The sequence below is a fragment of the Syngnathus scovelli genome, chromosome 7, assembly GCF_024217435.2.
Source record: "Syngnathus scovelli strain Florida chromosome 7, RoL_Ssco_1.2, whole genome shotgun sequence".
In the NCBI taxonomy this organism is placed as follows: domain Eukaryota; kingdom Metazoa; phylum Chordata; class Actinopteri; order Syngnathiformes; family Syngnathidae; genus Syngnathus; species Syngnathus scovelli.
The window spans coordinates 13,874,717-13,885,995 of NC_090853.1; the positions used below are offsets into that span (position 1 = coordinate 13,874,717).

Consider the following 11,279-nt stretch of genomic DNA (forward strand, 5'->3'; position numbering starts at 1 on the left):
AACCAACCGCAATCGGCGGCAACTCTGGAACACGAACTGCAATTGGCGGCAACTCTGGAAGTCCGTACCGCAATCGGCGGCAACTCTGGAAGTCCGTACCGCAATCGGCGGCATTCGGAAGGCGGGGCTGTGCGCAGCGGCAAGAGCCACCACGCGCCACAGCAGTGGGAGTGGGGCCAGGGACGATCGTGGGTCCGGCACAGCTAGATCGAAGTCTGGCGACGGTCGCGGGTCCGGCGACGCTGGGGTGGGGCCCAATGGTGGCCGCGAGTCCTGATGGCGCCGAGAGGAACTCCGATGGCGGCCGCGGGTCCGGCGTCGCAGGTGTGAAGTCCGATGACGGTCGCGGAGCCGATGGCGCCGGGAAGAACTCCGATGGCGGCCGCGAGTCCGGCGTCGCTGGAGCGAAGTCCGATGGTGGCTGCGGAGCCCATGGGGCTGGAAGAAGCTCGGACGACGGACGGGGATCGGGCGTCGTGGACGGGACCTGGTGGTGGAGGGGGTCCAAGCGCTGGTCGCTGTAGTAGTCGGATTGTTCTGTCATGGAAGGAATGGAGCAGATGCAGCTTGGACCAGGGTTTATTGGAGAATTCAAAGACAGACTATAAGAAGCTCGACTAGGGACAAGATTAACTGAAAAAAAGACAAGACAAAGACAGGAACGACGACAACAGACGAGACGAGAACGATCCGATAGGGGTGTGACACGCACACAGGACTTATATACGCGACAGGTAACAAGAGGCAGATTACTTTGATTAGTACATAGATTGAGAGTAGACACAGGAAGGGAGGGACGAGCACACAGACACTGACAAGTGCCCTGACTGCATTATTCGGTTCCACCTATTTATGTGAATCAGCCTTTTCCCACATGAAGATTATTAATATTATTAATAATAATTATTATTATTATCACACTTTCAAGATGGCGGCGCGTGCACACGCAGCGGCCACTCTCTGTCCCGTCAGTACGGTGATGTGTTCGTCTAATGAGTGTTCGTCCGACAGTCTTGTGTGTTCGTCTCGTCGTGCTTTATCGTGCTACAAGTACAGCAGGCAGGTTCTGCTTGACATCGACAGAAGTGGGTTTTGCGGCGTTCTGGACTTTGAAGCGTCGACATTAAAGGCGCTCGGACTGCTACGTCCTGAAACGTCGCCGACCTCACCCGCTATTCCTCCCCCGGTTGGGAGCCGTCGGAAACGGTGTGCGAGGAGGCAGAAGAGGGGCAAGCGCGGAGGCGTCCGGGCCAGGCTGGCGGCCAACCCAGCGCGCCCGGCGGTGCCCTCCATTCTTCTGGCGAATGTTCGATCGCTGGACAACAAAATGGATTACGTTCGCCTGCTGAGGTCTACGAACCGGACGGTGCGGAACTGCTGTGTGCTCGTGTTTACCGAGACCTGGTTGAGTGACAACATTCCGGACTCTGCCGTGCATCTGGAGTGGCTAGCGTGCTATCGGGCGGACCGTGCCATTGTACGAGGGGGAAAGTCGCGAGGAGGTGGAATATGCGTCTACATCCGAGAAGAATGGTGCCGGGACTCTGTGGTGGTATGTAAGCACTGCTCGCCGCTTGTGGAGTTTGTGATCATTAAGTGCCGTCCTTTTTATCTGCCGAGGGAATTTACCGCGATTCTGCTAGTCGCGGTATACATCCCGCCTTCCAACATCGAAGGAGACAGGATCGCGGCGCTTGGTGAACTGTACCAGGCTGTTAGTGAACAGCAAACAGCGCACCCTGACGGTTTCACCATCTTCGCTGGAGACTTCAATCATGCCAACCTGAAGTCTGTTTTCCCGAGGCTTCACCAGCATGTTCCTTTTCCGACACGTGGAGACAGCTTCCTGGACCTAGTCTACTCGGCGCAAAAGGGAGCTTTCAAAGCCACCCCCATCTGGGGCTTTCTGACCATCTCACCGTTTTGCTTTTGCCCGCATACAGACAATTGGTACAGGCATCCAGGCCGGTTCGGAGGCGGGTTCGAGTGTGGCCTGAGGGTGCCTCCGATGCACTTCGTGACTGCTTCGACACCACTGACTGGGACTTGTTTAAGCAGGCAGCCACCTACAACGATTGGACGGACATAGAGGAGTATACTGACTCTGTTACCTCTTACATCACGAAGTGCATCGATGATGTGACTTGCTCGAAATCCGTCGTCACTCGCGCGAACTGGAAGCCGTGGCTGACGGGGGCTGTCCTCAGACTGTTGAGGGCCAGGGACAAGGCTTTCAGAGCGGGGGATGAGGCTGACTTGAGGACAGCGAGGGCCGACCTGTCCCGAGGCATCAAAGAAGCGAAGAAGGCGTTCTCGTGCAAGGTCTCCACCCACTTCAAGGACAGCAAGGACGCACGTAGCCTTTGGCGGGGCATTCAGACCATCACGGACTACAAGCCCGCGCCGAGGAGCTGTGAGGGCGACGTCCGTCTGCTGAACGATCTGAACCGCTTCTTTGCTCGCTTCGACGCCCAGAACAGCACTTGCCCGCTGAAGACCACTCCCCCCCCACACGAGCAGCCCCTGCGCCTCTCTGCCGACGGTGTGAGGAGGGCGCTTGCCGCTATTGACACCCGTAAGGCGGCGGGCCCTGACAACATCCCGGGTCGAGCGCTGAAGGACTGCGCTGGGGAGCTGTCGGGTGTCTTCACGGACATCTTTAACGTTTCCCTGCAGCAGGCCATCGTCCCCTCGTGTTTCAAGGCTGCCACCATCGTTCCTGTGCCGAAGAAACCTGCACCGTCCTGCTTCAATGACTACCGCCCTGTGGCACTGACGCCCATCATCATGAAGTGCTTTGAGCGGCTGGTCATGGAGCACATCAAGTCCGTTCTCCCCCCCACCATTGACCCTTTCCAGTTTGCGTACCGTGCCAAGCGGTCCTCTGAGGATGCCATCTGCTCTGCCCTCCACTCGGCCCTCATCCACCTGGAGAGAAAGGACTCATATGTGAGGTTGCTGTTTGTGGACTTCAGCTCTGCCTTCAACACCATTGTGCCGCAGCGACTCATCTGCAAACTCGACGAGCTGGGCCTCAGTACCTCCCTCTGCAACTGACTACTGGACTTCCTCTGTCAGAGGCCTCAGGTGGTGCGTGTTGGCGACAAAATCTCCGCCAGCATCACGCTGAGCACGGGGGCCCCCCAGGGCTGCGTGCTCAGTCCATTGCTCTTCACCCTGCTGACACATGACTGCACTGCGACCTACAGCGACAACCGCATAGTGAAGTTTGCTGACGACACGACTCTGGTGGGTCTCATCACGAAGGGCGACGAGACTCGGTACAGGTCGGAAGTTGACCTTCTGACCACGTGGTGCAGGGACAACAACCTCCTGCTGAACGTCAATAAGACCAAGGAAATCATTGTTGACTTCCGGAAGGGTCACACAACACACCTGCCGCTGATCATCGACGGTGCTGTGGTGGAGAGGGTGAGCTGCACCAAGTTCCTGGGGGTGCACATCAGTGAGGACCTCTCCTGGTCCGCAAACACCTCGTCACTGGCAAAGAAAGCTCAGCGCCGCCTGTACTTCCTGCGGAAGCTCAGGCGTGCATGTGCTCCTCAGGCAGTCCTGTCTACATTCTACCGTGGCACCATTGAGAGCGTCCTCACCAGTTGCATCGCTGTCTGGGGTGGTAACTGCACTGAACAGAACTTGAAGGCCCTGCAGCGCATAGTGAATACGGCTGGTAAGATTATTGGGGCTTCGCTCCCCTCCCTGAAGGACATTTACACCTCCCATCTCGCCCGCAAGGCAACCTCGATTGCCAAAGATGTGAGTCACCCGGCTCACTCTTTGTTTGACCTTCTGCCCTCTGGGAAGAGGTACAGGAGCCTGCGCTCCCGCACCACCAGACTCGCCAACAGCTTCTTTCTCCAGGCTGTTAGGGCCCTGAACTCGCTACCCCATTCTGCGTAGCGTGCGGCACTGTTGCGCTATTTTCGGGAATGTCTGCTGTACGCGCACTTGCTCCTTTTTTTTCTGCTCCTCTTATTTATTTATTTATTGTTGTGTTGTTTATTCATTATTTATTCAGCACGCTTTTGTTATACTTGTTTACTTGTTTGTCTGTTGTGAGCCATGTCTTGTCACCGTGGGATAGGGGGGAACGAAATTTCGGTTTCTTTGTGTGTCTTTGGCATGTGGAGAAATTGACAATAAAGCTGACTTTGACTTTGACTTTAAGTCTAAATACCGTTCTACCATGACTGATGATCATCTGTCCGGACTACTCTGCCTTGGCTGATGCCATTCAATGCAAGCCATCAATGTACGTTGTGAGTTGTATTGTACAATGTGGGTTCATGCAGGTATACAAGACACACCAATACGTACTGTAGATGAATTGCAAATTCAATTAAATATACTTTATTTTTCCTATAAGGGAAAAAAGGAAAAGGACAAAAAGAAAACACAATATTAACTAGTAATAATAATAATAATAATATAGAAGAAATAAATTTATGTTTTGCATTTTTATTGTAGGTAGATCATTTTGACTTTAGTCTGTTTGCCACAGAAAAAGTGAAAGTCGACATAGATACACTATTAGAACAACCAATAAGAGTCGCTGTTGAGTCCTTTAAGTGAATGGCATTGGTCTTATTTTAGTCCCGTAAATTCGTCGCGTAGCTATCGTATATTGGTTATTAATGTGTACTACATGCACTCTGACAAGTATCGACGGTACATTTTTAAATACAACTGAAAGCAGAACATTCTAGCTACAGTATAACTATAGATAGTCCCAGCGGAATTTAATTTACATGCCTCGCATGAAATGCTAGAAAAGCATAATATTATTAGCCAACATTTATAGTCTAATAATTAATTGATTAGGTAATCATAATGGCATCGGTATGATAATGGAAAAAAAAAAAGACTGAAATATGATGGTGCGTTCAAAGGTTTGGCAATTATCGGCAACACAAGAAGTCGCCACCCAAAATGGAAAAAAAACAAGGGGGGTGACTGCTCACTACTGGACGACCGAAGAACTTTTATAACATATAGACAACACTAGCAATCATATCACCTAGGGGCTGAGCACTAACATGTCTCTCAAATCATCTCACGCATAAAATCAAGAATGTTGTTTTTAAGCATACCTAAATGTTTGCCTAAAAGGGGGGGGGAACAGCCTTCAAAATGCACTGGACATCGCCCGTGGTTCGAACCCTTGTAGAGCTGGAGAAGAGCATTCTGTCAGGGAGCGGTTTCTTATCGAAGTAACCACTGAGCTAAACCAGTGCGAAGTACGAACCCGGAAAGTCGCTTATTATTCAAGTCTAGTTCTTCGTTACAAGAACCTGCCACAAAAAAATTAAACTAATGAAATAAAAAATAAAGTTCAAATTATATTGCACATCACCCGTTGTTCGAGCAAGAGCAGGGTCTGAGAAGAGACGAATTTTATGGTATTTATTTAATTTTATAGTAGAATTGTAACTTGTCGACGTAACCACTGAGCTGCACCAGTGCAAATGGATGAGGTGGAAATTGAGCTATTGTTCAAGTTTAGTTTTTCGTTAAAAAAAGCAAAAAAACAATGGGACTGCCGACGACTGTACTAGAAGTTGCCATCCATATTTAAATAAAAAAAAACTAGTTAAAGAAAAGCTAATACCCAATTGCATTTTTTGTCAGGTTTTAAAAGACATTCTCAAACATATTTCATGATTGTATATTTTCTTGTTGCTATAAAATTCGGAACACGTTCAAAATTTCTTCGTGATGAGAAAAACTGAGACCACTAAAATTGTTGTAAAAAAATAAGCCAAAAAGCAGCCTTTGCTTATCAGCAAAGGCCGGATTTAAAGGCAGTCGTTCTAATGATGGCAATAGGTGAGATTTTTAATTGTTTTAATATAACGTAGGGCCAGTTGTGAAAGCTTTAGATGCTGCGTGTGCGATCGCAAACAAACAAAACACATGTAACACAGCTGTTGATAAACATAGGGGAGACCAAAATCAGTTCACTAAAACCAATGTCTTCACTTAGGGAAGGACAAGGCAAGTTTATTCTTATAACACAATTCATGTACAAGACATATTCAAAGTGCTTTACATAAAACATTTGAAGCATTACAGAAAGAGAAACAAAATTCGAAGACGGAAAATTCTTTTAAAATAACAGTGAGATTATAGAACTAGATAAAATACAGTGGAAAGACAGGGAAACGAGACATGAAGACTAAAGGAATTACAAGAATGTTGCAGTAAATAACACTTTTCAATGAACTGACGGTTTGAGCAATAACTAAATGTTGCTTCACTTTGTTTGCTTCTGGGGACACATAATGGACCTGTCCTAGACAACCAGAGGTCTGAATGCTTCATAGGGTAGGCTACTAGTAAATTCTGCATTTATGTTGGTCCAGGACCGTTTAGAGCAGTGGTTCTTAACCTTGTTGGAGGTACCAAACCCCACCAGTTTCATATGTGCATTCACCAAACCCCTCGCTAGTGAAAAATACAATTATTTTTTTCAAATTCAAGACATTGATGTTTTTTCTTGGTGCACAAAATGAGCATGCATGAACATCACCTTGTACAAAGAATAAAACCAACACTATACATGAACTCAACAATTAACATACCAGCAAATCAGTGTGACTTCTGCTGGTGCCTTTACGAGACCAGTTCAGATATGCGTTACCACGAATTTGCACGACATTCAGGTGTTTGGCCCTCCGCAGTGGAGGCTCTGCCGAACCCCTGAGACTGACTCACCGAACCCCTTGGGGTTGATCAAACCCAGGTTAAGAACCACTGGTTTAGAGCTTTACCGACCAGCAGCAAGATTTTTAAAATCTAATGTTTGACTTACATAGGCGGCTCGGTGGCGCACTGGGTAGCACGTCCACCTCACAGTTAGGAGGGTGCGGGTTCGATTCCACCTCCGGCCCTCCCTGTGTGGAGTTTGCATGTTCTCCCCGGGCCCGCGTGGGTTTTCTCCGGGCACTCCGGTTTCCTCCCACATTCCAAAAACATGCTTGGTAGGCCGATTGAAGACTCCAAATTGTCCCTAGGTGTGAGTGTGAGTGCGATTGGTTGTCTGTCTCTGTGTGCCCTGCGATTGGCTGGCAACCAGTTCAGGGTGTCCCCCGCCTACTGCCCGATGACGGCTGGGATAGGCTCCAGCACGCCCGCGACCCCCGTGGGGACTAAGCGGTTCGGAAAATGGATGGATGGATGGATGTTTGACTTACTGGAAGCCAGTGTAATGATTTGAGGACACGTGTGATGCGGTCCAATTTCCTGGTGTTTGAAGTAGTTTCAATGATTCCAAGCCAGTCTCAGTTTGTTTCTGTTTATGCGGAAGCTTCATTATCTACACACTTGTGGCTCTTAATCTGGTGCTGAAATGTGAAGCTTTTACAGCAGACACTGCAACTGAATGGTTTCTCACCTGTGTGCGTTCTTGCGTGCCGTATTAAATTTTCCTTTAAATAGAATTTTGCACCACAAACTGAGCATGCAAAAGGTTTTTGACCATGTTTTCTAACGTGTCTGGATAATTGCTTCTTTTCACCGAATCTCAGCCCACAAAGTGAGCATTCAAATGGTGTCTCTTCAGTGTGTGTTCTCATGTGTACTGTCAAATTGCCTTTTGCGGCGAATCTTCTTCCACAAATTAAGCAGGCAAAAGGTTGCTCCCCAGTGTGGGTTTTATGGTGTTCTGTTAAATGGGACTTCATCAAAAAATTTCAACCACACTCTGAGCAGGCAAACAATTTCTCTCCAGTGTGAATTATTTTGTGTCTCGTCACATGCGACTTTCGAGAAAATCTTTTACCACAAACTGAGCAGGCATGAAGCTTTTCTCCAGCGTGTAATAATGTATGTCTTATTAAACATGCCTTTGTAGATACTATTTTTCCACAAATAGAGCAGACAAAATCTTTGTCCATCGTGTGGTTTCTTTTGTGTGCTCTTAAATCGGCCTTTTGAGAGAATATTTCACCGCAGATTGAGCAGGCATCAGGTTCTTCTTCAGTGTGCCTTTTCAAACATATTTTGAGAGACTCCTTCACCACAAACTGAGTAGGCGACCTGTTTTACACAAGTATGTGTTCTTGTGTGAACTTTTAAATTCCTCTTTGAAGCAAACATATTCCCACACTGAGAACATTTCCAGCATTTGTAGCCCGGGTGACCTCCCATATCATCTTTGGAGGGTTCCTCCTCCAACTCTTCACCCTCTTCTTCCAGCTCCTCCGCTTCCTCTGGGAAATGTGACAAACTACTGTCACTATCAACTTGTGATTCTTCACAGTCATCTCCATCATCTTCAAAACGTTTCACCCCAGTGTGTGTAACTGAGCAGGCAAAAAGTTTCTCTCCAGCGTGTTTTCTTCTGTGCTTTGTTAAACTTACTTTTTAGGGAAACATTTACCACAAACCAAACAGGTAAAAGATTTCTCTTCAGTATGTATTCTGAAGTGAACGTTCAAATGGCCCTTTGAACTAAATTTCTTACCGCAATCAGAACAACCCCAGAATTTACTGTCATTGGGAAATGTCATAAGATCATTATCTAAGTGTGACGTGATGTCACAATCTGTTGGTGACCTTCCACAGTAGTCTCGATCCCATTCTGATGTCACGTGTGGACTTGTGCCGCTGCTTGGACGCACTGTCCCTCTGCTCTGCTCACTTTGAACATTGTCTTCACTCCAGAACATTTCTTCGTCTTTGATGCGGAGCGGCTCTTTATACTCCTTTTTAATGAGAGGGCACTTTGGCTCCTGTTGCTCAAGACTAAGATTTTTTTTACTGACATCTGCAGGACAGCGGACAAAATCATTTCGTAAGGTTAACATTTTTCATACTGTGACTTTGATGTGCATCATTCGCATAGTGGTACTCTGACTTCTGACTTTAATTTGCTGCATGACCAAGTTTGTCACTGAAATTATAAATGCGTTCATGCATCATCTGATCAAATGCCCGTTTAAAAAACGTCTTTCCACACTCAGAACATAGCAAGAATTTACTCTCCTTGGGAAATGTCATAAGATCATCATAATCAGGACAGCGTGACATCATCGTGTGACTATCTGCTGGTGATCTTCCACAGTGGACTCGATTCCATCACCTTGTTGTCATGTGATGAATTGAGCCGTTGCTTGGAGGCCGCACCTTTTGGCTCTCCTCAGTTTGAACTTTGTCTTCTTCACTCTTGAAAGACACAAAGTCCGAGGACAAATTTGCAATATCACTGTCTTCTTCCTCTTTGATGCGGGGTGGCTCTTCATTCTCCTTTTTAATGTGAGGGTACTCTGGCTCCCGTTGTTCATGACGAAGATATTTTTCACTTACGTCTGCAGGACATACGAAGACAAACAATTTGGTTAGGGGAAGGGACACTAAAGCAGGCTGAACATTGATAGGTATGATAGGTCTATATATAAAAATGTCAGATCTAAAATTCATCACTGTTAAAGAATCCGTAATGATTTAATGGCTTTATTGGGGATGAGATTTGTGTCAAACTGGTCCATCTATTTATGGAGCTTGCATCTTGTATTTTTCTTCTTTCTCAGTTTATCTAAAGGCAGCTCGATTTCAGCTTCTTATCCCAGCCATCATTTGGTATCGAAAGCCGGCCACACAGCAAGGAGACTTACAATTTTCGGATAACTTCGACAATTCCGGGTGGTCGTTTAATTGGAAATATTGGGACCACCAGACTTCAAGCGAGGAGGCCGACAATTCAACTGAGTGTGGTTGTTTAAAGCACCTTCTTTTCGAATAGGTGGCGGAAGTGGTACCCCATAAGTTTACTGCAGAGAAAATGCAAGTCAAATGAACCCTTACCAATTCCAATTGAATAAATAATCAGTTATAAACAACTGAACTTTCAAAAAGCCTCTCAGGACGCCTTGTTTTTGTAGCTTGGTTACTTATGAGCAAAAATAAGCAGAGGGGACAGAAACTGCACATTAATCCCTTTTTATGTCAGCCAGGGAAAAGCGAATTTTTGAGGTTTTCAGAGGTTGAAGTTAGCCTAAGAAAGTCCACATACATTTTGACGCTGGTTAAGCCCTGTTATTTTGACATCACAAGCTATGTCTGTACAATAATTTCCTATGGATAAACTGTGCTTGTTCCCTCAAGCGACTCCCACCAAGACGTGAAGAGAATGGAGGGGGCTTGGCCCCATTGCTCATTAAAAGTGGGGGTTTCTGAAGGCATTACTTATTGCATTATTTCTCCAGAATGAACAGATCATATAGAAAATGCCAAACCAACTCAAAAGAAGTGAAAAGCTTGATGCAGTTGCTGCAAGTATATGCCAGCAAATATTAAATGTTATTCATCGTAAGTTAATTTTAACAACAGGCGTTGCAATACTTTTGGTCTCTTGAAAAGTTCAAAGCTCAAACTAAAGGTGGAACACGCGCACTCACGTATGAAGGAAGACACGTTCAACTGTCATGTCTACTGTCACGTGCAAGAGAGACCTGTCACAAATGTGACAAAACTCAAGAGGACATATTTTAGGCACAAATGGAATGCCACACTAAAGGAAATGTATACGCACACGTCAAATCCAATTTATGTGAAGCTTCATGTTTCAAACTGGCACGTGTCAGGACGCTCCTGTAATAGTACAAACCTGCTCTGCATAACACAACTCGAAGCTGCTTCCAAACAATGTCGTGGAGTTGATAACTTTGTCGCTCGTTCTCCTCTTTTGGCCCTGGACGTTTCCCTATATATATTGCTGTCGTTCTTGCACACATTTCTAGGCGAAAATCCTAACACGTTCACTTTCGATCGTTGTTTAGGGTGTCTTTGATGTCTCTTTTATAACTCTGCTAAAACAAGCTTGGCTGAGGTTCCGAACGACAATATTAATAAATGAGGTTTTAGTTGTTTTTATACGTACAGAAGTGCAGCGTAGAGGATTCCGTCAGTTAAGAACTAGAATAAAAAATATTTAGCGGAGGGTACGTGTTGAGATGGGTACGGAGGTAAAACCACGTCGGAAGTTCTTCTTCTTTGCTAAACAGCAGTTTGCATAGTGATTTTGTACATTACCGCCATCCACAGACTTGTATTGAGCACTGGTTTGCCTTACAATGTAAGCATTGACCATAACACTAAAAAAAGAACATTGTTGCATGTGCAAATTACATTTTTTATTACATTGATCTTTATTCCTTTTTATATTATTATTTTCATATTTTCTATAATAATATTGTTTAATTGTTTACGTTTTAATTAATAATTACATAGTGTGACGAAGGAATGGAGTCGCAGGAAGA

The 11,279-nt window shown here is 46.1% G+C and overlaps 1 long non-coding RNA gene across 1 annotated transcript; it reads right to left on the reverse strand.

The window, feature by feature from the left end:
• Positions 1-8,980: 8,980 nt before the first annotated feature.
• Positions 8,981-11,061, reverse strand: LOC125972301 (uncharacterized). Its single transcript, XR_007482744.1, has 2 exons — positions 10,901-11,061; positions 8,981-9,329 (listed from the first exon to the last, which is right to left on the reverse strand). It is a non-coding gene; the product is annotated as an uncharacterized lncRNA (long non-coding RNA).
• Positions 11,062-11,279: the final 218 nt, after the last annotated feature.